The sequence below is a fragment of the Natator depressus genome, chromosome 14 (assembly GCF_965152275.1).
Source record: "Natator depressus isolate rNatDep1 chromosome 14, rNatDep2.hap1, whole genome shotgun sequence".
Classification (NCBI taxonomy): Eukaryota; Metazoa; Chordata; order Testudines; family Cheloniidae; genus Natator; species Natator depressus.
Genome location: NC_134247.1, coordinates 1,630,696 through 1,658,034, shown reverse-complemented (window position 1 = coordinate 1,658,034; position 27,339 = coordinate 1,630,696). Strand labels below are relative to the sequence as shown.

The 27,339-nt window shown below is 49.4% G+C and overlaps 1 protein-coding gene across 9 annotated transcripts in view; it reads left to right on the top strand.

The window, feature by feature from the left end:
• Positions 1-27,339, top strand: part of RBFOX3 (RNA binding fox-1 homolog 3) — a 345,196-nt gene that overhangs the window by 109,795 nt on the left and 208,062 nt on the right. For 8 of the 9 annotated variants that reach the window (XM_074971592.1, XM_074971601.1, XM_074971594.1 and 5 more), the window contains one exon: positions 23,513-23,553. The exons of the other annotated variant lie outside the window; for it this stretch is intronic. The gene's annotated coding sequence lies outside the window, so the exon portion shown is untranslated. The remainder of the gene's footprint in view (positions 1-23,512; positions 23,554-27,339) is intronic. 9 annotated transcript variants of the gene reach the window in all.

The window sequence follows — 27,339 nt, the reverse complement described above, 5'->3', positions numbered from 1 at the left end:
TGAAATTGAAAAGCAACACATTTAAACTGGGATGAAGCAATGGTTTTTATAGCATAATTAGTCTGTGGAACTTGATGCCACAAGATACTATTGAAGCAAAGAGCTTAATGGGATTTCAAAATGGATGAGCTATTTATATGGATGATCAGAATATCCACAGTTATATTCATAGAATCATAGAATATCAGGGTTGGAAGGGACCTCAGGAGGTCATCTAGTCCAACCCCCTGCTCAAAGCAGGACCAATCCCCAATTAAATCATCCCAGCCAGGGCTTTGTCAAGCCTGACCTTAAAAACTTCTAAGGAAGGAGATTCTACCACCTCCCTAGGTAACGCATTCCAGTGTTTCACCACTCTCCTAGTGAAAAAGTGTTTCCTAATATCCAACCTAAACCTCCCCCACTGCAACTTGAGACCATTACTCCTTGTCTTGTCCTCTTCTACCACTGCAAATAGTCTAGAACCATCCTCTTTGGAACCATCTCTCAGGTAGTTGAAAGCAGCTATCAAATCCCCCCTCATTCTTCTCTTCTGCAGACTAAACAATCCCAGTTCCCTCAGCCTCTCCTCATAAGTCATGTGTTCCAGACCCCTAATCATTTTTGTTGCCCTTCGCTGGACTCTCTCCAATTTATCCACATCCTTCTTGTAGTGCGGGGCCCAAAACTGGACACAGTACTCCAGATGAGGCCTCACCAATGTCGAATAGAGGGGAACGATCACGTCCCTCGATCTGCTGGCTATGCTCCTACTTATACATCCCAAAATGCCATTGGCCTTCTTGGCAACAACGGCACACTGTTGACTCATATCCAGCTTCTCGTCCACTGTCACCCCTAGGTCCTTTTCCACAGAACTGCTGCCTAGCCATTCGGTCCCTAGTCTGACTAGAATAAAATGGGCCTGTGATATTTACCATCCTGCTTCAGGACAAAAGGCAATCACTAACTGCCTGAGGATAAGGGGGAAGTTTGGGAAGAGTTCTGTCAGTATGTAGTTGCATAATTGCCCATTATAGGGTCTTACACCCTCCTCTAAACATCTGGTATTGGCCTTGGATGCTAGATGAATCATTGATCTAATCCCTTGGCAGTTGCTGTGCTCCCTGTTGGTCCATGCAGCTCTAAAGAGTTTGATCACCAAACATTTAAGAGCTGGGAATTTGTCAGGCTGGTAAAAGCATGTTGAAGCTGTTAAGGTTTTCCCAGCGTTATGGGGAAAATTCATCCCTGGAGCTCTTGGATGGATGTAGTCAGTGAACCGCTAAGTAATCTAGTTAAATACCTGTGCTCACTGTGCCCACTCATACCCTCAGACACCTATGCCTGACCTATCATAACTCCAGTTACGGTGCTGTAGTAAAAGGTGACACACGTACTCCTGCCACTTGCTCCCCAGACTTATACGCACAGACCAAATGAGACATAGCTGCCCTGCCGTGGGACTTTGATCATGGTGTGTAGTGGTATGAGACTGGCACAAAATTGTGTCCGTGACACAAAATTAGCTCTTCTCTGGGCATCATTAACATTTCTCTAAAAAGAGACTCTGGCATTTTCCCACTGCTTCATAAGCTTCTTCAGAGGAGAGGAAATCTCTTCTCCTTGGCAGGGCAGAACAGATCAGGGAGGGAAAGTTTTCTGATGCAGGTTAGCGTTTAGTGAGGGAGAGCAAACAAGCATGCATTCCCTAGATTTCCCAGCATACAAGCCTGTGACCCAGCAATTCAATGGATCCTCGCTGCTGACATCACGGGGGTGTGATTAAATGACAAAAGGTGAATTACATAGAAAGCACTTTCCTCTTCCCCGTGGGGCTCCCCCACTTTCCCTGATGCTTGGTACCAAGGCATTTTTTCTGTTTCTCCCCCCCCCCTTCCTAATTTTACTTTTAAAAGTGTGAGTCAGTTGTGGTGCATGTGAAAACAAAACATCAAGAGCCCTTGCTAGAGGCAGGTACAATGTGGGCTGGTTCTCCTGGCTCTGCCCATGCTCCTCTATCTGTCTGGGAAAAGGGGAGCACAAACACAGAGAAATTTCTGAATCCTGGGGGAGCTGGAAGCTGGTTTAACAATGTTTTTCCTCTTTTGAGGCTGCCCCCTCTTCTATTCTAGTCCTGGCAATCTCCTCTCCCCCCACTCCCCCACCCCCCCGCCAGCTCTGTCAGTGTGCCCGAGTCCTGGCATGCAGGCCCCCCCACCTGCTCTCCCAGCCCTGAGGAATCTCTTGAGCAAATTCTGCCTCTGTGTGAATTATTTGTCCCTGGTAGCATCCATGATGTGCAGTATTTAGATAATCAAAGAGGGATGGTCTCTGCCATGAGGCACTCACAGTTTATACTGTAGGCAGGTTTTGTGCTGTAGGCATGTGTGTTGAAATGAAAAGGAGTACTTGTGGCACCTTAGAGACTAACCGATTTATTTGAGCATAAGCTTTTGTGAGCTACAGCTCACTTCATCAGATGCATTCAGTGGAAAATACAGTGAGGAGATTTATATACACACAGAACATGAAAAAATGGGTGTTATCATACACACTGTAAGGAGAGGGAGCACTTAAGATGAGCTGTTACCAGCAGGAGGGGGGCTGGGGGGAGAAAACCTTTTGTAGTGATAATCAAGGTGGGCCATTTCCAGCAGTTAAGAAGAATGTCTGAGGAACAGTGTGGGGGAATAAACATGGGGAAATAGTTTTACTTTGTGTAATGACTCATCCACTCCCAGTCTGTGTTCAAGCCTGAGTTAATTGTATCCAGTTTGCAAATTAATTCCAATTCAGCAGTCTCTCGTTGGAGTCTGTTTTTTAAGTCTTTTTGTTGTAATATAGCGACTTTTAGGTCAGAGATCGAGTGACCAGAGAGATTGAAGTGTTCTCCGACTGGTTTGTGAATGTTATAATTCTTGACATCTGATTTATGTCCATTTATTCTTTTACGTAGAGACTGTCCAGTTTGCCCAATGTACATGGCAGAGGGGCATTGCTGACACATGATGGCATATATCACATTGGTAGATGTGCAGGTGAATGAGCCACTGATAGGGCCTAATCACATCAGCCACACTATGTGTTGAAATGGGAATTTTAAAAAAAATGTTTATGCCCCTATATCTATGCCTCCGTTTCCACCATATGTTGCATGTCTACCCAGTGGGGGAAAACAGATTAAGCTTGCTCTCAGGGCAGACTTGGAGAGACATATGTGTGTGTCACTTTCTTGTCAGGGTAGAATGAAAAGTCATTAAGGAACTAGTTGAAACCAACCCAGATCAACCCAGAGAGACAATGCATGCTGTAATGACTCATGGATTTCCCCACCTCTCAGCAGGGAAGCTGAGCAAAGAAAGGCCCCAGTTTGAGAAGTGTAGAATGCATCCGATGAAGTGAGCTGTAGCTCACGGAAGCTTATGCTCAAATAAATTGGTTAGTCTCTAAGGTGCCACAAGTACTCCTTTTCTTTTTGCGAATACAGACTAACATGGCTGTTACTCTGAAACCAGTTTGAGAACAATAGACTGAGGTGTGATGTGGGGGTGATAAGTGTTGGCTTCTGGAGGAAGCTGGTTGCTCTGTCAGCTGGGAACTGACTAAGGAGTTCAGACAGAAGAGAGACAGGTCTGGTCTACACTACGCAGTTAGGTCAACCTTGGCTGCCTTGCATCGATCTAGCTGTGGAAGCGTCTTCACTTAAATTCAGCTCTCTCCCTCTCCATGCTGACTTAGTAACACCACCTCCCCAAGCAGCATAGAGTAACAGTTAATGTAGTTAGGTCGACGCAGTGTCACTATAGACACTGCATTGCTTACGTTGGCTCTTACTGGCATCCAGGAGCCATCCCACAATGCCCCACACTGGCAGTACAATTGATACAAGTGCTCTTGGTGAGAATGCGCACAGCTGACACAGGAGCCAAGTGTGCGCACACAAGCGATTTAATAACTGCGGTAGGTGTATGCTGACATGAGTTAGGTCGACATAATTTTGTAGTCTAGTCCTGGCCAGAGTCTTAAAATGGAGTTCCCTGCAGCTTGGCTGTGCTCTGGGCTGACCAGAATGGACTTTGCTGTAACCTTCATTTCTCTGTGCTAACTTGAAGATGTCCGGAACTGTGTGGCAGGTGACTAATAAACCTGACTGTTTTGAAAACACTGCTTGAGTGTCACTGTGAATAAGTGGTGAGGTGCATTAATGCTGAAAGTACCCAAGTCTCTAAGCAGGTGTCTAGCTCAGTGGGAATAGCTGAATGGAACTCAGCGTGAAAAAGGAGTGCTGAAGCCAGAGGTTCAGTCTCAGGAGGCAATGCGACTGCATGGCCTGCCCTGAAGGAAGGAGCTGACACACTGTTGGGGTCCTCCAAGAGACTGTTCCAAAGCTGGGGGCGTGGAACCAACCCTGTGGATCCGTGACCGCATGTCTCCTAGCGCAAAGGCTGTCACTTAAGCTTGTGACCTATGACCAAGACAAATCCAGTCACATTAGTGTGCTGTGATTTTGGAGTGGGAGTGACTCATCTTAATGAGGTTGTTGGGACATTGGGCAAGGCCTTGTAGCCAATGGCTTTTGCCTTGGCCCCCAGGGCCCATTTATTGGATTCTTCCTGTAGAGCTTAAGGGCAGGTTTCCTAGTGACGGGCTCAAACAGCCCTTTGCACCCCAGCAGCCCCTAGGAAGCTGCTTTGGAATTTCCATCTCCTCCTCTAGTTACAGTGATCCCCACAAGTCCAAGGTCCTTCGCAGCAGAAAGAACCTTGCCTGGTTGGGCCCTTGAAAAAGGTGAGAGCCTTGATCTGACCCTCCCAGTTGTTGTAACGGCACCTCCCTGGGGTGAGCAGGGCAACCAGGTAAAGGGGGAGAGACAGAGGCAGCATTTCTCGGGCCTTCTACAGCCCTTCCCTCCCACCTGGCGAGGGCAACAGCAGTGGGAGATCTGCTTCCTCCTCGGATATTTTCACAACCTGACAAAACAGGTTTGGTGACCATGCTGCAAACTCAGTCAGCACTGAGGCAGCGGGGAGAAAATGGCTTGATGAACAGGGAGTGAGGGGAAGGCGAGTAGCAGCGATTTTCTAGTGGCGTGTCCTGCATATGGATTCAGGCTCTGTTTCTTGTTCTCTTACTAATTCTTTCTGCTTTCCTTCCCCATGCAGCCCACCAAGAGTCTTTGGACACCAATCAATTGTTTTTTCTGTTCAACAGTCAGACGGTGCTGCTGAACCCCCATCTAGACAGAACTGAGCCTCCAATTTAGCTGGTGCTGTCCCCAATCAATACGCCAATCTTTAGCTGTCTTTCTGTTTTTCTAAGTACGTATCCAGTATTCATGACAGCAGGAGCCGAGTGAGCGGAGCCTCGCCCAGAGAAAGGTGACCCCCCCTCCCCCCCCGCGCGCTGATTACTACTTAAGTTCTGGTGGAGCTGGAAACTGGTCTAGTAATTCCCCCCCTCCCCCCCTTTGAGGCACGACTGTATGTTGGGATGTGGGGAGGGGAAAAGGAGGGTGAATGTGGTACAATAAATCAGCTGCCACATTCAGGGCCAAGTTGGAGAATTCTATTAAATCCTATCTCGAGGTGCTTTTCCCACTGCAGCATCCTTCAGTGTGACACACACAGCATCGGTGGTGCTGAGCTGCCCTCCCACAGGATAAGCGCATGGACTGGTCATGGAAGATGGGCACACTGCATTCTGTGGATAGCATTGCTATTGGCTGGAGGTTTCAAGCTGGACCGGAGGGGCCCAGGGCACCCGCAGCTCCATCCAGTGACCCTGGGGAATTCAGAACCATTGGTCTAGGGCTTAGGTCATCAGACTGGGTCAGTTCAAATATTAGAAGAAGGTTTGGGAGGAGGAACCCCATTGGGTGGTGGCCTGTGGCGGTGTGTGGTACCACATGTATGCAGAGAAGATCGGATTCCATAGTGATGTGGTGGTGTAAGAACCTGAACAAAGCGGGAAACAATCAGCAGCTATTCTGATGTGGTGGTGAGAGATGGAGTACACTCTAGTCACTTTTCTGTCAGTTAAGGCCATCAGGTTTGCTGTTGTGATACCTCTGCTTCCTGCCATATCCCTAGGACTGAATCTGAGCACATGAACCGCTTCTTTGGCCCCTCGGACCCTCCCAGACCTTTGGGCTCAGGTAGGTCCTAGTGACCTGTCCTGATCAGTTTGGTTACAGTGCAGTGGGACTCAGACATGGGAAAGGGATCTTGACTGTGAAGTGTGTGATGCCCTCTAGTGGTGCGTTTGTATACAGAAAAAAGCCATCTTAATTCTGGGCACAGGAATGTTTAGAGCTCTGTACCCACTCTTCCTTCCCACCTGCAGCCTAAGGAACCACTGTCCTCATGACATGAAATGTCCCTGTATTTCTTATCTCTGATGATCAAGGGTTTTAAGGAGCCTTCCCCATTTCTCCCCCACCCCTACCCTCAAAAAAGGGGCTCCATATCCAAAGCCCTTTCAGGAGTGTGGGGCTTCCCTGATTAGCATGTCAAAGAAAGGAAATAACAACAAAATAAACAGATTGCCAGAAACACCAAGAACCCATTTTTAAGAAGCCTTTCTTGCGTGTTCTCTCCAGCCCTCGTTGCCTCCCCCATGAAACAGAAGGCATGTCCTGAGCCGTGGAGGACTTCCCCTGCCCGGCCAGTCGTGTGGTCTGCAGCAGAGTTGGGGGAACCCTAGAAACTACTCAGCTTGACATTTAAGGGTGACACGAGGTGGCATCAGCAACAGGAGCTTTGAGCACAAAGATGGAACTGCCTTGCCCCTGGCTTGTCGCTCTGCACTCAGTGCCCTGTAACCCTGTGCACAGCTGTAACCGCATCTTCCTCACCACACCCTGTTGCAGCCATGGAAGACTCCATTTCTAGCACTGGTCCTCAGGCTGTGGGCTGTGGAGCTGCTTTTGTATCCATGCTGAGGCATTTGCTGCAAGGTGAAGCATAGGCAGGACTTTGTTTCATGGTTTGTCTTGCCGTTCTGCCCCCTGCTGTTTGCTTGGTGTCTTTTTGATGAGTGTTCCTTTGGTAGGAGTTCAACCCCAACTCTGTGGGTGGGTGGTGCCCAAACTGTAAGGGACAGAGCCAACTGCAAAGTGGCCTGGAGAGGTCACAGTAGTGAGGGCTGCAGGTACTAAAGAGAACTGGAGGGGAAGTAGCAGGCACAGAGCATGGGGCCCAGCTATGGAGCTTGTATGAGGAGTCCTTAACATATATGAACAAGTTGATTTTCACCATTTCTTGTTATAGAACCATAAAATAGAGATCTCTGGTGCTACAGGCAAAACGTGAGGGGATGTCTGAGAGAGATGCTCTCCTTAAAAATGGTGGTTGTGCTATCCTTGTCCATTCTTCTCCACACCAGCTTTACAAATACAGGCAGAAAAGTTTTCTCACAGGTGTCACCAGCCAAACACCTGAGGCGGCTGTAATAAAATGGCTCCATGGCAGAGTGTCTGATCTATTTTTGAAGTAAGCTAAGTGCGGTCTCTTGCCCTCCTCCCACTAGCAGGCTAAACTAAACCCGAAGGGTCTTGGGAGCAAAGCACCAGAATGGCAGCTGCTCCCAGAGCCTTTATTCACAGCAGGTGTTCCTGCTGGTAGCTGTACCAGTGTCTAGGGCAGCTTGCCCTTGCTCCTATGGGCATGAGGCTGAGAAATGCACCCGTGCATGTTAGGGCCAGAGATCACAGAGAAGGGCTCCTTGGGCTCTTTGTGGGATTGTTACCCACACGGGCAGCAATGAGGTGTATGCATTAGCATGCGAAGACATTTAAACTCAAACTTCCCAATGCATTTTTTTCCTTATTTGCTGTCCAGATGTTCAAATTTAGTTTCCAACAAATATTGGCCCTTAAGTATCATGTCATCCAGAGCTGAGATGAGCTCCAGCATAGGGGCAATCCTTCTGCTTGGATCTCAACTGCCTGATAGTGTCAGTTATTCCTGGGGTAAATGGATGTAAGATGCTACTATTTTGGTTTGGTAACTTCTTTACACTCACTCTGCACAGGGGTAAGTAAACACACAAAGTACAGGATGGTGGCAAATCAAGCCTAAGTCAGCACGGAACCCTGAGCATGCAATCCTGCTAGCCACTCAGTGGACATCAGCCCTCTCCTCCCTACGGCTTCTAGTCCTTACCCTGTGATCAGGACTGAGCCAACTTGGCTTTGCAGCTGGGAAGGGCATTCTGTTCCCTTCACCTTTTCAGTCCGCATGCTCACTGCACAATGACACATCCCTCACTTCTCCCACCGATCACCCCCACGCAAGCCACTCCCAGAAAACATGCCTTGACATCTGAGAATATTGATTTGTAAAACACTGATTGGTTATCTTAATGCCAATTCAGAAGCTAAAACTAATTCTGAATGGCCTGTCAGTGTATGCTCTTCCCATACATGTGTGTCTGGGTGTGATGTTGAGGTGTGAGTGCACACACTTGCCTGCCTGGTGGTGGTGGTGGTTGTGTGCACAGCTGACTGTGCCTCAGGCCCCATTGTGCTTGGTTCTGTACAGAGTTAGAGAGAAGACGCAGTCCCTGTCTCATAAGTTAATATTTATTAGACATGTATTGAGGTGGTGCGTGGAGACCAGCCAGATCGGAGCCCCATTGTGCTGGGTGCCACTCCAACATGGTAAATGCTGGTCCCAGCCCCAAAGAGCTTACAATCTGAAAGAAGAGACCTAACAGCTGGGTGAGACAAACAGGCTGGGGTGGGAGGTAGGGAAGACTGGGGAACAGGTGGTTGCAGACTGCAGGCTCAGTGAGTTGAGATAGGATGCTAATTGGTGGAGCGGGGTGCACAAGAGGTGCGTGCACAAGGCATGTTTGTATTGTGAGGGGAAGAAACCTGGGGCAGGTGACTGGGGTTAGAAGAGGCAAGCTAGGAAGGTGTCTGACTGGGACGCGGGAGAAGGGGACAGGGCAGGGGAGGCTGCATCAGGTTTTGTAGATTTTTTTCCAAAGAGTTAGTAGAAGACAAAAACCAGCAGGAGGGTTTGGGAACAGTACAGCAAATGGGCTGGGGAATTTCAGGTGAGCAGCTCACTAGTTCCACTTCTGAACAGCAGATTCTGGGTCTCTCTGTTCGAAACATATCAGCGCATTGCCTTGCCCTTGCCTATTTTCCTCTGTGTCCCTTTGTCTCTAGGGATTTGCACCTTTACCTGCCGCTATGCAGTGCTGGGAGAGGCTTGGGAGTACCCAGGCCTGGTGTTGGGAGGGGTGGGCACTACTGCCCCTGTGTGGTTGGGTTGGTACAGGAAATTTCCTGTCTCCCAGACTTTCAGTTGCATTATGAGCCGGACATTCTGCTGTGCTGACATCTCTGCCCCCCTTTGCCCCCCCAGTGGGAAATGAGAAAGCTGTGATTAGCCTAATGAGTGGTTGATTAATGAGCAGGCTGGTTGTACAGTAGAACATCAGAGTTACGAATACCTCGGGAATGGAGGTTGTACGTAACTCTGAACAAAACATTATGGTGGTTTCAAAAGTTTACAGGCTGCTGAACATTGACTTATTACAGCTCTGAAACTTTACTGTGCAGAAGAAAAATGCTACGTTTAACCATCTCAATTTAAATGAAATAAGCACAGAAATGGGTTCCTTACCTTGTCAAATCTTTTTTTAAACTTTCCCTTTATTTTTTTTAGTAGTTTTATGTTTAACACAGCACTGTACTGTGCTGCTGATTGCATATTTCCGGTTCCAAATGGGCTGTGTGGTTGACAGGTCAGTTTGTAACTTTGAGGTTCTGCTGTGTCGTGGAAGTGTGCTGATCTTGCTAAATAATGGCAGGGTAACAGCCTGTCAGGGACAGGGCAAGTGTGTGCACTGATTTATGGCTTTAAACCTTCCATTGCCTCTTTGTCATGGTTTCTCCTGACTCCACTCACTTGGCTGCTCTTGTCTTAGTATTCACTGTTTATACTGACCTCTGCAGTTCTCCAGGGCTGGTGTATGGTCATTGGTGTACCTCCTGCCCCCAGCCCTATGCTTTCCCCCCGAGTGACTGCCCGTGGGGGGTGTAGGAGAGAGGCTGGGGTGTCTGCAATACAGGCAACTAGGTAGTCACATTTAACTAAGAAGAAAAGGAGGACTTGTGGCACCTTAGAGACGAATCAATTTATTTGAGCATAAGCTTTCGTGAGCTACAGCTCACTTCATCGGATGCGTAAGCTTATGCTCAAATAAATTGGTTAATCTCTAAGGTGCCACAAGTCCTCCTTTTGTTTTTGCGAATACAGACTAACACGGCTGCTACTCTGAAACCTGACATTTAACTAAATGATGAATACTGAGCTAATTGCCAATTATGTAAAGTTTGCAAACTGTAGAGGAGGAAGCAGCTTGGGAGAGAGCCTGTGCTGGATGGTCTCAGGGAAGGGAGGAGGCATGGGAACAGGGCCTTTGGTATGGCCTTGCTTCCAGGAGGTGCAGCTGCAACTGAAACCTGGTATCTGGTATGGGATGGGGAGGAAGAGATGGGGATGAGAATGTATTTGGCAGGTGGGTGCCCCATTTCATTGCTGAGTGCCCCCTGTTCAGCCTGCTGGGAAAGTGATTTTTGAGTCCCATGGTCACATTGGTGAGGCTTCTCATTTACTCCTTTCCCAAAGGGCCCATGATGGAAAAAATCAAGGCAGCAACTTTGCAATAGCTGTTTGAGTTAATGTCCTTGTCCTGCCTGGGGGTGTGTGCACACGCTCAGTGTATGGATGAGGAAACATGCCCAGTACTACACTGGTTGTGTGTTTGCAAATGTATTTTTGATGATGATCGTTACGGTAGTGTGTAAGGACCAACCAAGAATGGGGCCCCATTGTACTAGGCCTTGTACAAACACAGAGTAGCAGATGGTCCCTCTCCCAAGAAGCTTACAGTCTATATAGCCCAGACACAGGATGGGAGAAGGGATGTGACACATAACGGAGGGAGCACTGTAGCAGCACCAAATGGTGTGTTAATGTAATTTAATGTATGTATTGGGATGTGTTTAGTTAGAAGGAGAGCAGCTAAATTGAAAGAAAAGTGAAGGTGGGGGGACACTGAAAGGAATGGGAGTGGGTGTAGTGGGCAGGGCAGGGGAGAAGAGATGAGGGGGACAGGTGTGGAGTGAATCTGAAGTGAAGAGACTGCAATGGACGGCAAGGGTTGGAGCAGACAGTCAATCGGCACAGGGCAGAGACAGTCCAGTACAGTAAAAATTCTACAAAGTTCTCTGAATGTTTCTGAAGGTCCCTGCTTTTGCTGCTTTGATGGGCTGCAGTCTCTGGCTCACTTCTCCTTGTAGTTCTTCCCCCAGATCTCAAAGGAGACACCACCTGTGTCAGTGTGTAGAACTGAGTTGTCTGCTCTCTTTTACCTCCACCCCAACAGGCAGACTGGCCTATGAATCAGATAAGTTAGTAAGTGCAGAGCAGCCTGGAAGGCTATTTGATGCCTTCATTCAGAGGTGTGAAATGTTGCATGAAATGTGTAAATAGAAGAGGCCCATGGGGGGGGCCTCCTCTTCCAGCAATGCATCTTAATCTGTTGCTGCTTTGCACTGCAGCTGGGAGGAGCAAAAACTTTCTACTTCTGCTCTTGCTTGTTAGCCAGATCTCTTCCTTCCCTCTGGCTAAGAAGATGTCAGGGTTAGTTCAGGCCTGTGAGATGCTTCCTGTCCTTTGCTATGGCTCTGGGAGCTTTCATCAGGGCATAGCTGGGCATGAGGAGTGAAGCTCTGTGAATGTTTGAAGGCCCATGAAAGAGGCAGATTTAGCAAGTCCTTTCTGAGACATGAATAGCTGGCAACATCTTTCCCTTACTGTACAAAGTTTCAATGTCAGATCAAGATCAATCTGGATTTTGAACCACCATCAAAATGTGTCCCCAAGGAAAGGAGCATTTCTGGGATAATGGGGATCATCATTTTCACTCCCTGGGCTCCAAGGGACCTGTATTCCTTTCATGTTGGTTGTGAAGACCTGTCAGGAAGATGGCCCTTTGGTACATAGATCTCTAGTAACGATTGGAAAGAGTCTCTGTAGCGGGACTGCTACTTTGAGGATTAGGTCCCACTGTAACTGATGGATCAATTGTTTATTCTCCTCCCTTCCCCACCCCCAACATTTTTTATTTTTTTAGGAAATTGGGTTGGAAAGGTTGTTTCGATGAGGTCTAAGCACCTCATTCACCAACACCAGCTGGGTCACATTTCTGGGAGGAGACCAAACTCCCAAACAAATACATTCTGTGGGGATAATGGCCTGTTTCTAAACCCTAGCCAGGTAAAAAACAGATCTGAGCAGCTTGTTCCCACCTCCTGTGGATCTCTGCCCTGTTCTGGTGCCAGGATGCAGCCCTGTTTACTGTGTTTTCTGTTGGAGGACATGGAACTGGTCATGCAGTGTGGCTGTAACACTCCCGGACAGAGCCTGCATTTCACATTTAGCCTGCCTGCCCTTCCTTTGGGTGGTGATTTCTGCTGTCACTTGCTAACTGGCAGGGCTGTCTGAAGGCTGCCGAGTCACCATTAGCATGTATGATGTTTTACTGTGTACTTAAATCCATGTTGAATTCAGGAAGTAGAATTCTCTGGCCTGTGTTCTGCGGAAGGTGCCTTCTGGCCTGAAAACCTATGAATGGAGCAGTGCTAGGAAGGAGGCGGTGCCATGGAGCACATTGAACTAATGATCTAGTTTGTCACTGCTCAAGTCTTGGGCTTAAACCTTGACAGGAGTGAAATGAGTTGGCTAGTTCTGACTTTAGCTCTTGTGTGCATATCCTAGAACCGTCCCAATTGGCTCAGACTGCTTCCGAGTTGTTCTTGACTGGAACAACAGGGGATTAAGTAGGAAAGCACTGAAGTTAAGTGGCAAAGCTGTGGCTGGAAGGAGTCAAACAGGGGTGTAGGACATAATTGAGGTGGGTGGGCGAGTTGTGGGAGTTCGATTGCAATGTCAGATGGGTTGAGGTGGAGGGGCATTGGCAGATCTGTGTGTGGGGACCCCAGGGCTAGAATAGCAGCGGGACTGTAGGTCAGGATTGACAGGGCATCACCAGAGGTTTGGTGGGATGTTGAGGGATGGAATAGCAAAGGGAGCTGCAAGTTCAGACTGAGGGGCAGCAGCAGAGTGGCGGGGCGCAGAGTAGAAGCCATGCGGGACTGAACTAGGATAGCAGGGTTGCTGCACGGTAGGATTGAGATATGTTGACAGAGCTGAATTGGGCCCGGGACTGGAACAGAAGAGTGCTTCAGGATGGGTTGGGGGGCAGTATAGGAGCTATGGGGTTCTCACCACAGCAATGTGTCCTTCAGTGTTGTGAGCACTAAACTACACCCGGAATTCGGTTGTGGGGGAGTGTCTCATTGCAACACTGAATGTTGGGCTGGAACATTTCAGCAGAGAGGCCCCTACATTATCTCCAGGTAGTTCTTGAGCTGCCTGCAAAAAAGGTTTTTTCGGATCCCCTGTCCACCTCTCTGGGAAGTCACTTGTTGTGGTTCAAAGTTTTCTTATCATGATTATTATTCCTTCTAGTTTGGCATCTGTTAAAATGACAGCAGCCAGGGAGAGTGAAGGGATTGGAACAAATTTCTCATAAAAAGTAGCGAAGTTGATGAAACCATTATGGTGCCTGCATTCTGCATTTAATCATTCTGACATATCAGTAGGGGAGGCGAGTGTGCATGTGCGCTCGCACACGTACACTGAGCTTTCCTTCAGGCAGTCTGGTCCATCCCCTCATTTTTCTATTGCTGCCTCTCCCTCCATCCTTTTACACACACGCACACGTGCGCGCGCGCGCCCCTACCTGTCTCAGGTCCCTGCATTTAATCTCATCCACAGACCTGTGTCTTATGCAACTCACTAGTATAGTTGCTAACGTGTAATAATAAGGCCACACCAGCTGGCATTCAATCTTCATAACAGAGCAGGACACCCTTACCTGGCATCCTGACAGCAGGGAGAGAAGTGCCTGACAAATTCTTATTGCTGCCACAGTTATCACTTTGCAGAGGCTGCTCCAGCTCCCACCCTGATTCACCTTGCCTCTTTCTGCCATGATACCTGGCAGCTGGTCCATTTTGATCCTGGCTGTGTTTCTTTGACATCATGCAAGCTGTGGGAAGAAAGGGGCAGTGTTTGCATATTGCACGTGGCTAGTGGATGTGCAGGCTTACTTGCAGCAGTGAATTCAGGAAGAATAAAACAAGCCTGAAAGTGTTAGTCTATAAGGTGCCACTTTGCCGCTTTTACAGATCCAGACTAACACGGCTACCCCTCTGATACTTAACCCTGAAAGTGTTGGACTAACCCTGACCCCAGGCTCTTGGCCTGCCCCTGGTCTGACTGGCTGTCCTCAGCCCAGTGCCCTGGCCTTGCATTCAGTAGCGATGTAGGCTTGCAGGCAGCACTGGCAAAGGTATAAACAGTAATGACAATTTTCCCTTGTAGAGCCCTTTCCATTCCAGGCCAGTGCTTAGATCGGATAGTGGGTAAGATCTCAAAGCATTGTAACAGCTGTGAATTACGCCACACCAGCTTCCCTCTGAGGTAGGGAATGTTGCTCCATTTACAGAGGCACAGATTGAGTTAGTGACTGAGCTGAGAGTAGAAACCAAGGCCCAGTTTTAAAAAGTATTTAACGGTTGCTGTGTTTGGTGTTGCAATGCCTAACTGATTTAGGAGCCCAAAACTCATTTTCAAAAGGGATTTAGGCACATAGCGTAAATCCCATCAACAGTCAATAGGATTTTGGCTCCTAAGTGCTTAAATCCCTTTTGAAAATGAGATTTAGGCTCCAAAATAGTTAGTTGTTGCAACGCTGAGCACAGCAACGTCTAAATACCTTCAGAAATATGGGCCCAGGAGTCCTAACTGCCATTCCTTTGTTGTAAAGACTAGACCATGTCCCCTGCCAGTGTGAATGCAGGCTGGGTAGGGTTAACACTGAGAGCCACGTAGCTGGCATTTCACCAGCACTTTCAGGAGTGATCAGTTTGTGCAGACTACTCTGGGCAGTGGTTCTGGTCTGTCAGGGTTTGAGGATGCGCTCTGCCTGAGAGAGAGAGAGAGACATGCTCTAGCCCCATCTTTGAGTAATTTGTTTTGAGTGTAGGGTGAGTGCTCTGTGCAAGAATGTGTGGCTGTCTGATACAAAAGAAAAGGGTAGTTCCCATGCAGGTCTAAATTCCTGAAGATACAAGACAGCGCTAGGCTGTCCAAGAGGAAATGCTTGTTTCAGGGGCAGAGCATCTCACTCAGCTTGTATTGTGTGCTTTCTACCACGAGGGAAAGCGTGAACGGGGACCGAGTTGTTGGACGCTATGCATGCACATATGTGCATGGGAAGGCAATTATATTCCCATTCTCCGGAGACATGCAGAAAGGGAAGAGTCCCACCACCCAGGAGCAGAGCAGCAGGTCATGTCTGTGTGGAGAAGGAAATATAGTTCTGCTGTGTATATGGGGGAGGGTGAATAGCCACTTAGGTCATGTCTACTCCAGACACCTTATGGAAGCACAGCTGTACCCATGCAGCTGCACTGCTGTAAGATCACTCCCGCTCTATGCCAATTGGAGAAGGCGGAGCAGGTTGGGGACAAAGGGGCGAGCCCAGGAAAAAAGGGAGGAGAAACCTGGTGTGTTAGATGTTCAGTCTGTTACCTGCTTTCATTAAAAATCAGTGGTGCATTCGCATACTTCCACTCTCTCTCTCTCTGCCAGCCAGGATCCTGCACCAGCTGCGGGGCAGGATCAGAAACCAGGCATCGTTCTCATTATCAGCTTATCCTCTCTGCTGCTTCCCCCACCCACCCATAAACTAACCAGCTCATCTCCGGCCCCATCAGAACCAAGATTTACAGACAGTCCCTGCCGATTGCCTGTCTCTTCCTTCTCTCAGCTTTATTCCTGCAATCTATCATGCCCGGCTCCCGTTTCACAGCCACTGGGACACTTCATCAGGCAAAATTTCTACCTTGGCAGCCCTGGCTTCGATGGAGGGAAAACGTGAGCAGTAATATTAAAATAATGGAAAGGCAGCAGGGTGGGCAGGATGGTGCAGGGACGTGGAAGGTCAGGCCTCGCCCAGAACAGGGTTTGGCAGAACAAAGTGCTAGGGACAAGCACAAAACTGGGTTCTGCCTCCACCTACTTGGAGGTGTGTCTCACTCCCAGCCCATACTCCTCCCTCCCTCATGTTTACTGGGGCGACATGCCCCTGTGCAAAGGGCCAGAACAAGGCCTAGGCACCACTGAAGTCCCACCTAAGCACGTAGGGCCTTGTGTTGAATTTCAAGTGTCCTACCTCACTTCTTTAAACCCCTTTGTATGATGCCCCCGTCTGCCACTTAGCCTTCAAATGCCAGTCTCTCCTCTGGCATGGTCAGCTTGCCCTGCTGTGTCTGGCTAGTCCACATTGTAATCTCTTTGGGGCAGAGATGTTATGCTCCTGCAGGTGTATAAAGCACCAGCTCCCGCATGGTACTGTGTAAAGAGACTGTGATGCTGGTGTGAACAACTTCCCCAGTTGTCTCCCATGGCTTCTGGGAAAAACTCTGCTGCATGTGTCAGAAGCAGCAGGTGCTGAAGCTGGTAGCATGGGGAGGAAGTGCAGCCTGGTGGGGTTTTATAAAAGGTGCAGTCATTAAGATGAAGCTGGGTCTTTTTGCTTGCTTTAGACCTCACTGAGGGTTCTGGCACCCAAGCAGGGAGAGTCCTATTTTGATCAGGTAGAAAATACAGTGAATTTGGGTTAAGTAAATAAATTCCTGCTTTGTTCAAACTCCAGGGGTTAGATCAGTGCCCTTTAAATAAGGGGAAACAACGATTCTCCAGCTGCTAAGAGGATGAAGCCAGAATGACACATGGTCCATTCTCTCTCAGGGGTGTGCATTGGTGGCCCCTACTTCCTGGTCTTGGAACAGTTGCCAATTCAAAGCCCATGGCCCCATCGTTTTGCCCGGATAACCCTGAGTCTCTTCTCTTTCTCTCTTGGGATATCTAATTTTTGCTTTTAATAAATAAATCATAGCTCCCACTGCCATTGCCATGACTGACTCCCTCCCACCCCCGCCCCTCTCCCATGCCCTGCTTTGCTTTCTGGGGTAAGCTGAGTGCCTAGACAGACACATGCCCTCAGCTAGCTCTACTCCCTTGTGAAGTGGGGTGAGAGTTGATCAGCTGTCCCAAACGTTCAAAGTCCTGCCCATGCCCCCCGTAGCAGGATCAAAGCTGAGCAAAAGACACTGCAGCTGTTGTCAGCTGAAGCTCTACTTCCCTCCCAGGCAAATCTTTGCGTGTCCCATAGCTGTGAGAGCGCATTGTTCTAAGGTAGTGCCAGCAGCCTGGCTAGGGCCTGCAGGTGCCTTCAGCCTGGGACTCCCTACCCAACCCATCAGACCTGCTCTGACCCTCTCCTTTGCCGAGGGCTGTGTCCCTTTGTTAGTGTATAGGGGCATTGGAAGGTAAGAGACAAAAGCTCTACCTGGTGGAGGGAGGGGGAAGGAAATGAGGATCAGATGGAGCGCTGGCATGGCTTTGCTCACTTGAGTACAGTGCACGAAAGAGCAGCCTTCCCAATCATCCTTGGGCCTGTGGGCCTGGGTTAGCACCCAGTGCACACATGATTAAGGGTGATGCTGATTGGCAGCTGCTGCTCACAGGAGCCTGAGGCTTTCCTGTCCCTCAGTTGTCTTTCCTACCGAACATTATTAATTTAATGGGCTCTTTGTATTTCTGGAAGAGTGGGGAGAGGGAGTCACTCACATGGAACCTCTGCTTTAAAAGTATTTAGATGGACAGCTGTCACGTAAACATATTGGAGTTTTCCAAGCCCACAGGTCAGTGACATGCTGCTCTTGCATGAGAGAGGAAGGGAAGGCAGCAGGCTTGGTGCTGGCCTGAAGGACCTGATTGGGCAGAGCACTAAGAAGGGTTTCACATACTGAATCTGGGGTGAAACAAATGGCTAGGTGTTCCCTGAGAGGATGGGCCCTTTGGGAAAGCACAAGTCCATGGCAGACCTGGGGCAGACCTCAGTATGCTGCATGCTTGTCTGTGCAGTGTACTAGAACAGGGGGTGGAGCTGTGCTGTCCTGGAGCATGTCGCATCCCTGAACAATACCCTTTGTGGAGATCCCTGTACACGCCCTGTGTGGTTCTGTGGATAGGGGTCGTATATTGTCCAGGGAGGCCTGTGGATGCTGTAGTGAGGAGGGCCATAAGTAATTAAATAGCCAAGCCATACCAGGGTGTGCAGCATACCTGTTTGTATGCTGTACCTCCGTTATACAATATCCGTATGTGCGGCACATTTGTCTGTGTGACTCGTCTGGCTTGGCAGTGCTTCTTGGGTGCCTGGGCAGCCTGTGGGGGGCCAGACCAGGCTTACTTGGTGTGGTACATGCTGTAAGAGCTCTCTCTGTAGATGAGCCCGTGTGGAACATGCGGTGCCAGGATTGCCTCCTTGGAATCACGACTTAGTCTCCAGAGGAGTTTTCAGAATTGTTTCAGTCCCATTCTCTCTCTGCATGCCACAGGCTGAAATGGTTCCTGAGCTCCGGATCCTAGCCCAGCTGCCTTTGTAGGGTAGCCAGGGTTTAAATTCAGCCGGAGCTGTCCAGAGCAGAGCTCCAGTAAATATTTTCAAACCCGTGGGGAGCCCTGGTACGCCTCACAGGGCTGAAGCCCCACGCCCCGGTGCCAACCCCCTGTCAGGCTAAAGCACAGAGCCTTGGTGCTGCCTCCCCCACTGGGCTGAAGCCGTGAGCCCCAGTGCCCCACCCCGGGACTGAAGCCTGGAGCCCTGCCATGCCACCCCAGGGCAGAAGCCCCATGCTGCCCAGCGGCTGAAGCCCCCAGTCTCCACAGGAGGCCCTGGTGGTTTTATAGCATGGCGGGGGCGGGAAATAATTTAAGAATTTAAACCCTGAGTGTAGCCGAGGCCTCAGGGATACTGAGGGAGTTCCATTCCTCCTGAAAGCGTTGATCCATTCCTTGCTCTGGCCCACGTCAGTTGAGTGCTGGAAGGAGCTTCCTCAGGAAAAGCTGCTGTGGACACTGTGATATCTAGAGGTACATCTGCCCAGCAAGCAGAAACCCGCAGCAGTCAGAGCCCGGGTCTACAGACCAGCTCACGGGGCTCACGCTACGGTGCTAAAAATAGCTGTGTAGATATTTGGGCTCAAGCTGGTAGGGTTCGGCACCTGAGCTCCAGCTTGAGCCCAAATATCTACACAGCTGTTTTTAGCACCGTAGCCGGAGTCTGTAGGCCTGGGCTCTGAGACTTGCTGCTGCAGGTCTCTGCTCCGTGTGCAGCGTACGTAGGTAATGCAGGAACTTAGGTGGAGCAGCAAAGTGCAGAGCCCAACTCAGCAGAAGCCTTTTAGTGCCTGTTTACACTAGCTAAAAAGTGTTGCAATAGCCTGTTAGTTGGAGCACCTTGATCTTGCAGTGAGGAGTCGGTGGCACCTTAAAGACTAACATTTAATTGGGCATAAACTTTCGTGGGTAAAAAATCCCACTTCTTCATGCATCTGAAGAAGTGGGGTTTTTTACCCACAAAAGCTTATGCCCAAATAAATCTGTTAGTCTTTAAGGTGCCACCGGACTCCTCGTTGTTTTTGTGGATACAAATTAACATGGCTACCCCTCTGACACTTGATCTTGCAGTGCTGGTAGATGTAGGCATGGTCCTGTCCCTTTAGGGACGCAGGGAGGGAGCAGGCCCCTGAGTGCAGAGGGTGAGAGAGTGCATGAAGTGGGGTTGGAGAAGGCTCCTTGACCCCTTCCCCGCCCGTCACCCATCCAAGGGCTGGGCAAACTGCCAAATCCGCAACAGACTGGGATCTGGAATGCCGATATATGAGCCCTCACACCTTGCCTTGTGCTTGTGGCTTTGCTGAGTTGCAGTCCATGTCATCTACTTCTGACTCGTCCATTTCGTCTGAAGAAAATAATGCACTCTGGGCTTCATGATGTGGATCAATACCAGAGGCTGTAAAGTTTCGCAACGGGTGTTGTGTTTGGCAATGACAAGCGCTGGGAGCTGGGGGGAGGAGCAGGGACGTGGTGCGCTCAGGGGAGGAGGTGGAGGTGAGCTGGGGCGGGGAGCTGCCAGGGGGTGCAGAGCACCCACCAATTTTTCCCTGTGGGTGCTCCAGCCCCAGAGCACCCATGGAGTCAGTGCCTATGGGCTGCATCTACACTGCAAAGCAATAGGACTTGGACCTGGCTCCCAGTTTAACTCAAGCTCAGAGCCCCCAGCCCTGCAGGGTCTTGGGACCTTGGGTCCGAGCCCTGGGTTAGCGCAGTTGCAGTGTAGGCACAAGGGGGGTTAGGCTCGAGCCTGGGCTGAGGCACAGGCTTATGTTGCAGTGTAGACATAGGCCTGATCTACACTACAGACCTATATCAGTGTAACTACATTGCTCAGGAGTGTGAAAAATCCATACCCCTGAGCAACATAGACTGACCGTACCGCCCTGTGTAGGCAGCTCTGTGTCGGCGGGAGAGCTTTTCCAGCTGCCATAGCTACCGCCTCTCAGAAGGTGGATTAAATACACCGATGGGAGAGCTCTGTCCCAAAAGGCAAAGAGTGTGTCTGTTAAAGTGCTAAGTGGTGCAGCTGTGCTGCTCCAACGCTGTAAGTGTAAATAAGCTATTTAAAACCATTTTTGTGTGCATTGCAGTGCTGGTGAAAGGGGCTAGAGTCCTCTAGTTATCCCCAGAACAGGCAGGACATTTCACCACCAGCGCTCCCTGTCAGTGTGCTTCGGGTCTGCCCTGGCGGGAACAGTCTTCAGAGATGGGAGAAGAATTCAGACTCCCAGTTCTTAGCACCTCTGTTCAGATTGCCAGCGGGGGACGGGAGGAGGCAGTTAGAGCTGATGGCAATGGTGGGTTTGCACTGCGAACATCTGTCCACTTGGACAGTAACAATCTGTGACCCACTAACCCCTTTTAGTCCCATGACTACTGGGGTGTTAACGGGCCACTTCACTTTGCATGGGCCCTTGGAATATGCGCTAACTAGTTATGCTAAACTGTCCATCTTGTGTTTAGCTGTGAACAGTCTAAGTACATTTCCCAGACCTGAGGAGGAGCTCTGTGTCAGCTCAAAAAGCTAGTCTCTCTCACCAACAAGGGTGGGTGTAGTAAAAGATGTGATCTCCCCCACCTTGTCTCTCTAATATCCTGGGACCCATGCGGCTACAGCAACGCTGCATACGACACTAGGGACTGGACATTTTTCCCCTTAGGCCAGCAAGTAGCCCTGGGATGGGAAGAGCTAGCGCTCATTGCTGTTCAAGTTTGGCCTAATACTCCCTGTATGAGGGCACAAGCCCTGCCCTGAAATCTGCTTCTCTGCTCCAGGGCTGTGCCTTACCTTGGAGCCCTCACCCTAGCCTTGTGAGGAGCTTCCTGATTTCCTGTCTTCACCTTGGGGTTCCAGGAGGTCCCCAGGACAGAGTGCACATAGGGTATAGAAAGCAGCTTCTCTGCTTCCCTCTTCCTTGTGCTGGTGCTGCAGCAGCCTGTGCTCCCGCCTGCTGTTTGGGGCTGGAAGTCAGCAGCCCCAGTCTGTGTCTTTTCTAACTTCATCTGGGTAATATTTTAATAAATCATTGTGGACAGTGCTGGGTCCATACATCACTTGTTCGGCCCCCTAAAGGCTTTCAGGTCGGTGATGGATACATTGCAAGCATGGGGGTTGGCTGAAATTGTATCCATCCAGCCAAGCTCCCTCTCACATCCTAGGGAGGGGGGAAGGAGACTGATAGGAAGCTGGCGAGAGATCCCTCTACCTGATATTTGACAACATAGTCATCTGTGGGACAACAGGGCCTAATGAAACTAGATTACATGGTTTTACTTTGGCAGATCAGTTTGAAGAATGTGGCGATTTCATTCTGTTTCTCTTATTTATCATTATTGTGGTGCTGCCTGTGTGGACGGTGGAGCAGGGAGCAGCAATTCTGTACAGCTCAACTGACTCTCAATTGCAGAAGTGTCTGGTGGGTGGGAAGTGAGAATGTCTCTGGGGCCCAGGGATGGGCCATAGGGTGTCACCCTCCTCCCTGCCCATCACGGGACAAGGTGAAGGAGTTCTCTGGCTCCTCCTCCTCCAGGAAGGCTTGTGACATCTGGCTTTGAAATCCCACTGCTGCACAATGTGAAAGCTGCTGTGTACTCAGGAGGGACATAATTGAAGGAAGACAGCCAGGTCTGGTGGGCTAAGCCTTGGGCTAGGGGCCAGGACTCTCTTGGGTTCTTTTTCCAGCTCATTGTTTGCCCTTTGGTGCAAGTCACTCCCCTGTTTTGTGCCTCAGTTTCCCCATTTGTAAATGGTGGTAAGACCTCCCTCCTTCTTGGGGTGTATGAAGAATAGTTAGTGTTTGTATTGTGTTTGGAGATATCAAGCACCATGTACATGATACTTGGTTCTGTCCCCATAATGCTTCCCTCTGCCCAGTTCAGGGAGAAGACTGTGTCCCCCACAGCTTGCTCCAAGGACTTCTTCTGCCCCACACTAGACAGAAGCAGATTTGGCACCTCCTGTTCACAGTGGATTCACACAATGACTTTCCATCCTTCTCCACTTAGATTTAATAATGGCTAAAGGCTTCTCTCCCCCTCATCCTCTTGCCCCCATCACTTTGCAGGTCCCAATCCTGCATTGTCTCGGCTTCATGCACATGATGTAATAAATGACTGCAACCTTACCCCGCGCTTGAGCATGTGTGCATGGAGCCATCCCACTCCCTGAGTTGTCAGGCCAGGCCGGGTCCTGTCAGGGTCCCTCCCCCCCTCGTGCCAGAGCCTTCATCACGAACACTGCTGAGCACAACAGTTGCCACCAAAAAGTTGACGTTTTCATTTTTCGTTGCCATACAACAGATTGTTCCCCCCGTTGATGATTTAGAGTCGAAAGTCTCTGGTCTGACACCGAGAGAGGGTTCCCAAGATAAAATAATCTCCACCAGCAGATGAAGTGACAGAAGCCCCATTAACAGCAGCATATGCCTGAACACACACACACACACACAGAGACAGTGGGGGGGGAGAGGGAGAACGCAGTAGCCCACAGAAAGAGGGGGGGGGGAAATGAAATCGCTGGTAATTAGTCTGCTGCCCTGCTAATTTACAGCATTAGTGGAACTGGGATGTGCTTCTTCCTCCTGAGCCCGGGCAGGGCTGTCCCCTGATGCAGGCAGCCATAATTACCCACATTTAACTGAGGGCTTGTAAAATCTATTTGTCTAGCAGAATGCAAATATAATTGCTGTGAATTAAATAAGGCTGCAGTATTAGCTGGGCTGTGGCCCCCATCTGATTGAGAGTGTAGAAAGTTCTGTCTCCCCCCTCCTCTGCTTGCCAGACACACCCAGAACTGAGAAGGATACTGCTTGCTTTCTCCCTCTCCTTTGGAGGTAAGGGAGGACCTGTGGGATTTCTGTGCCTCGCAGCATTCCCAGCACAAACCTTTCCCCTCTCTCTTTTTCCAATGGCAGGTCTGATCGGAGTGGATTTGCTGTCTGGGTCCAGCCAAACTGTGAGTATTGCTCCTGGATGTTAACAAAAACTCTGTCTCCTCATTCACTTGGTTTGCAGGAGAATTATCAAATGGAACTGGTGTCTGTGCTAGTATGGTGGGACTTGTATTAAATTGCTTGCCTTCAATGTCTGCGGGTGTGAGAGAGAATCAAGTGTGGCCTGCTTGCCAGCAGCATCACCAAGAGCACATAGCTTAACATTGCTCTTCCTCAGCTCTTTAGCGAATGCCCAGTTTGCAGTCCAGGAGCAACGGGGGTCCTATGAGAATGCAGACTTGTTGGAGACCAGAGGGAATTTAGCGCCTTTAAGGGCTGAGCTAGGGAGGCAGAGGCTGCATATTATGTCTCTGGTGAACTCTTCAGCTACACAGTAGTACGAGTGCCACACAGGTGCTTTCGGAGTGTTAGTGGGAGGTGTCTCCAGGGGGGACTTCCCCACCGACTTCCCACACCTCCTGCCAGGCTGTTTGATGATTCTGAAAAGCTGAAACACACCAGAGATTCTGTATTAAAAAGCCCGACAAACTCCTCGGTTCCTGTTGTTCTTTGGCTGCCAAGCTCCTGTGTAGATGAATTCCCAACATACTTTGCAGTAGTTTGGGGGTATTGCTCTTTCATTTCTGCTTTCTTTGGACATTTCTTTGCTTCTCCTCCTATCTGCTCACAACAAAAATGCCTGATCTGTTGTTTGAGCAAGCTGAGGAGAGAGGAAGTCCTGCTGATGCCACAATTGCATCAGCTTGAGGGAATGGAGGACTTCTGCTCCCTTGCTCCCCATCCAATCACTAGCAAGGTGTGGTGTTTTGGGAGCTTGCTTCTATGAAACTGACACTGCCAGAGCAATTGGGGCAAGGAGGCTCCCTACTGATGCCTCTGGCTCCCCTCCAAACTCCTTGGGCCTGGATGCAAAGAACAAATCATGTGTCTGTCTTTGCTGTAGCTGCTGTTGAAATATTTTAATAGCCAATATTTTAAGCATAAAGGATTCAGAGCCTCCATCCACCAAGAGAGCAACATCTCTTCAGCCTCGGTGACTAAGTCCCGGACACATGCCCAGAGTGGGCTCCTTTTTCATATCCACTCAGGCCAGTAGGTTTTGACTTGGTGTCCTTGGCTGTTAAAATGCTTCCCCTGGCAGCCCATACTCAGGATGAGTATGATGAATGTCCATGATAAGAATATGCAAGTAAGAGTAGAGAAGTGGCATGACTTCTGTATATGGCATTAGTGAGACCATTACTGGATGCTGTGTCCATACTTCAAAAAGGATGCTGACAAATTGGAAAGGGGTCAGAAAAGATCTACAAAAATTGAGGTCTGAAAAACCTGCCCCATAGGGAGTTTAGTTTACCCAAGAGAGGGCTAAGAAGCGACTTGGTGGTGGTTTAAAAGTATAACTACATTGGGAAGAGATTTCTAATAGTAGATGGTTCTTTAATTTAGTGGAAAAAGGCTTAATGAGATCCAATGGTTGGAAACTGCAGCTATTCAAATTCAGACAACAAATACAGTGAATGTTTATACTAGTGAGGGTAATTATAGCCATTGGAACAAATTACCTAGGGACATGGTAAATTCTCCAACACTTGAAGCACACTGATATCTGTCCAAAAGATACACTGTGGCTCAAACAGGAATTCTGGGCTTGATGCAGAGATTATTGGGGAGGTTCTCTGGCCTGTGTTCTACAAGAGCTCAGACTATGGTCCCTTCGGGCCTTATCAGCTCTGAATAATAATTCTACAGCATTTTTACTTGGGGGCCAAAGTTACGAGTCAGACCGTGACAGAGGAAACTGACCTCTGAACTGCCATTACTGAAAGTAAAGGGGTTCCATGTTTCTGCTGGGGTGCATGGGGATTTGCGCAAGAAAGGGGGTGGTGTCACGGAGTCCCCAGGCGATACTCTGGAACTGCTCCCTACGAAGCCAGGCAGGACTCTGCTGAAGTCTCCTCTCTGGGAGCAGACTCTCTGCAGGGCAAACAGCTCACATGGCTTCCCCCTTCCTGGGTCTGACCTCGGAGCATTCAGCATCCTCTGCCCCTCCATGCGCTTCCCCCAGCGAGTCCACCCAGGTGGGGTCCTGGGGAAGCCAGAGGGCCCTGCACCCCAACTTTGCAGTCAGACATGACTCTCAGCCAGCCAGTAAAACAGATTTATTAGATGACAGGAACACGGTTTAACACAGAGCTTCTAGGTACAGAGAACAGGACCCCTCAGCCGGGTCCATTTTGGGGGGCAGTGAGCCAGACAACCACGTCTGCACTTCACTCCATGTCCCCAGCCGGCCCCAAACTGAAACTTTCTCCAGCCCCTCCTCCTCTGGGCTTTGTCCCTTTCCCTGGGCCAGGAGGTCACCGGATTCCTTGTTCTCCAACCCTTTAGCTCTCATCTTGCAGGGGGGAAGGGCCAGGCCATCAGATGCCAGGAAACAGGGTGTTGGCCATTCTCTGTGTCCAGACCCCTGCATGCCCCTACCCTCTAGGGCTCTGCAACGATCATACACCCTTACCCCACCACCTAGATACTTCAGAACTGCATAGGGGAAACTGAGGCACCCCCACAATATTCAGAGGAAACATTAAGAACAGTCCCGCTTCATCACAGGTGGGTATCATGAGGCAGTGCACTAAAAATTGACCTGAGAGAGACAACAGGAGGTAATGAAATCATGTCCCCAACTCTTGTGAGAATCTTGCTTTACAACAGTGGCTCCCAAACTTTTAGTTCATGTACCACCTTCTTAAACAAATTATGAAGTGAAGGATTGGCTCATCAAGCTCACGTACCACCAGTGGTACACACAGCCCCATTTGGACCCCCTCCTCTGGAAGGCACCAGAGCACTCCCTCCCTTCTCTAAAGCTGGAGCTGGTTTGTAGAGGGCTTTGAGATTTGTGCAGTTCTTGAGCTTTGTAACTTGTTCTGTCATTCTCCCCATGCAGACAACTGTCTAGTGACTCCTGTGCGAGATCTCTTCATAATCTCAGTCCAGTGGCTCGTGGACAGGTGCCCACCTTGTACAACCCACCTGCACAATCAGCACTTGACAGATTCAGCAGAGTTTAGGGACTGAATGGACTATGGAGACTGAACTCTCCTTTCATCCCTAGAGGTGGGCAAAGGGGAACACATTGGCAGGGCAGTGTGTAGGAAGCTTGCCCTGTTGCTGCCTTTGCTTTGTCCTGGGGATAAAGAGTGTTGGTTACCAGTGTTTGTCCATCTGGCACTTTGTCAGCATGAAATTCACTTAAATCTAAAATTAAAGCCTGGTAAATAATTTGCCACAGGGTAACCAAGCAGCTTTCATGATCTCACTCTTCCTTCACCCTTGGATAGAGCCTTGCATTTCCATTTGCTAGCAGGCATGCTGCACTGGGGGATGTGTACACATCACTTCCTGAATTCCTGGCTGTGCTGATGCTGGGCAACAGATGTACAGTGTGCTCCAGTCCTTTGGCATCATTCCTGATTGGGAGAGTTTCCTGTACTGAGGCTTGCAGAGTGCAAACAATGGTTGGTTCAGTGGTTCCTCCAGGCTTTGGAACAGGTCTCTGGGCTGAGCCGGGCTAAAGCAGACATTTTATTGGGCTAGACTGAGTTCTGCATAGAAAGGGGTATGATAGGAAAGTGGAGGATTGCTGCAAACACCCACTCTGGTTTGTAGGGTTAAGGCTGAGAATCCCAATCCTCAGAAGAAAGCTCCAGGACAGAACCATTAAATAGGATTTTGTTGCTCCTCAGTAAGACAAGAGGATAACAGCACCATTCCCATCGGGGCAGCCT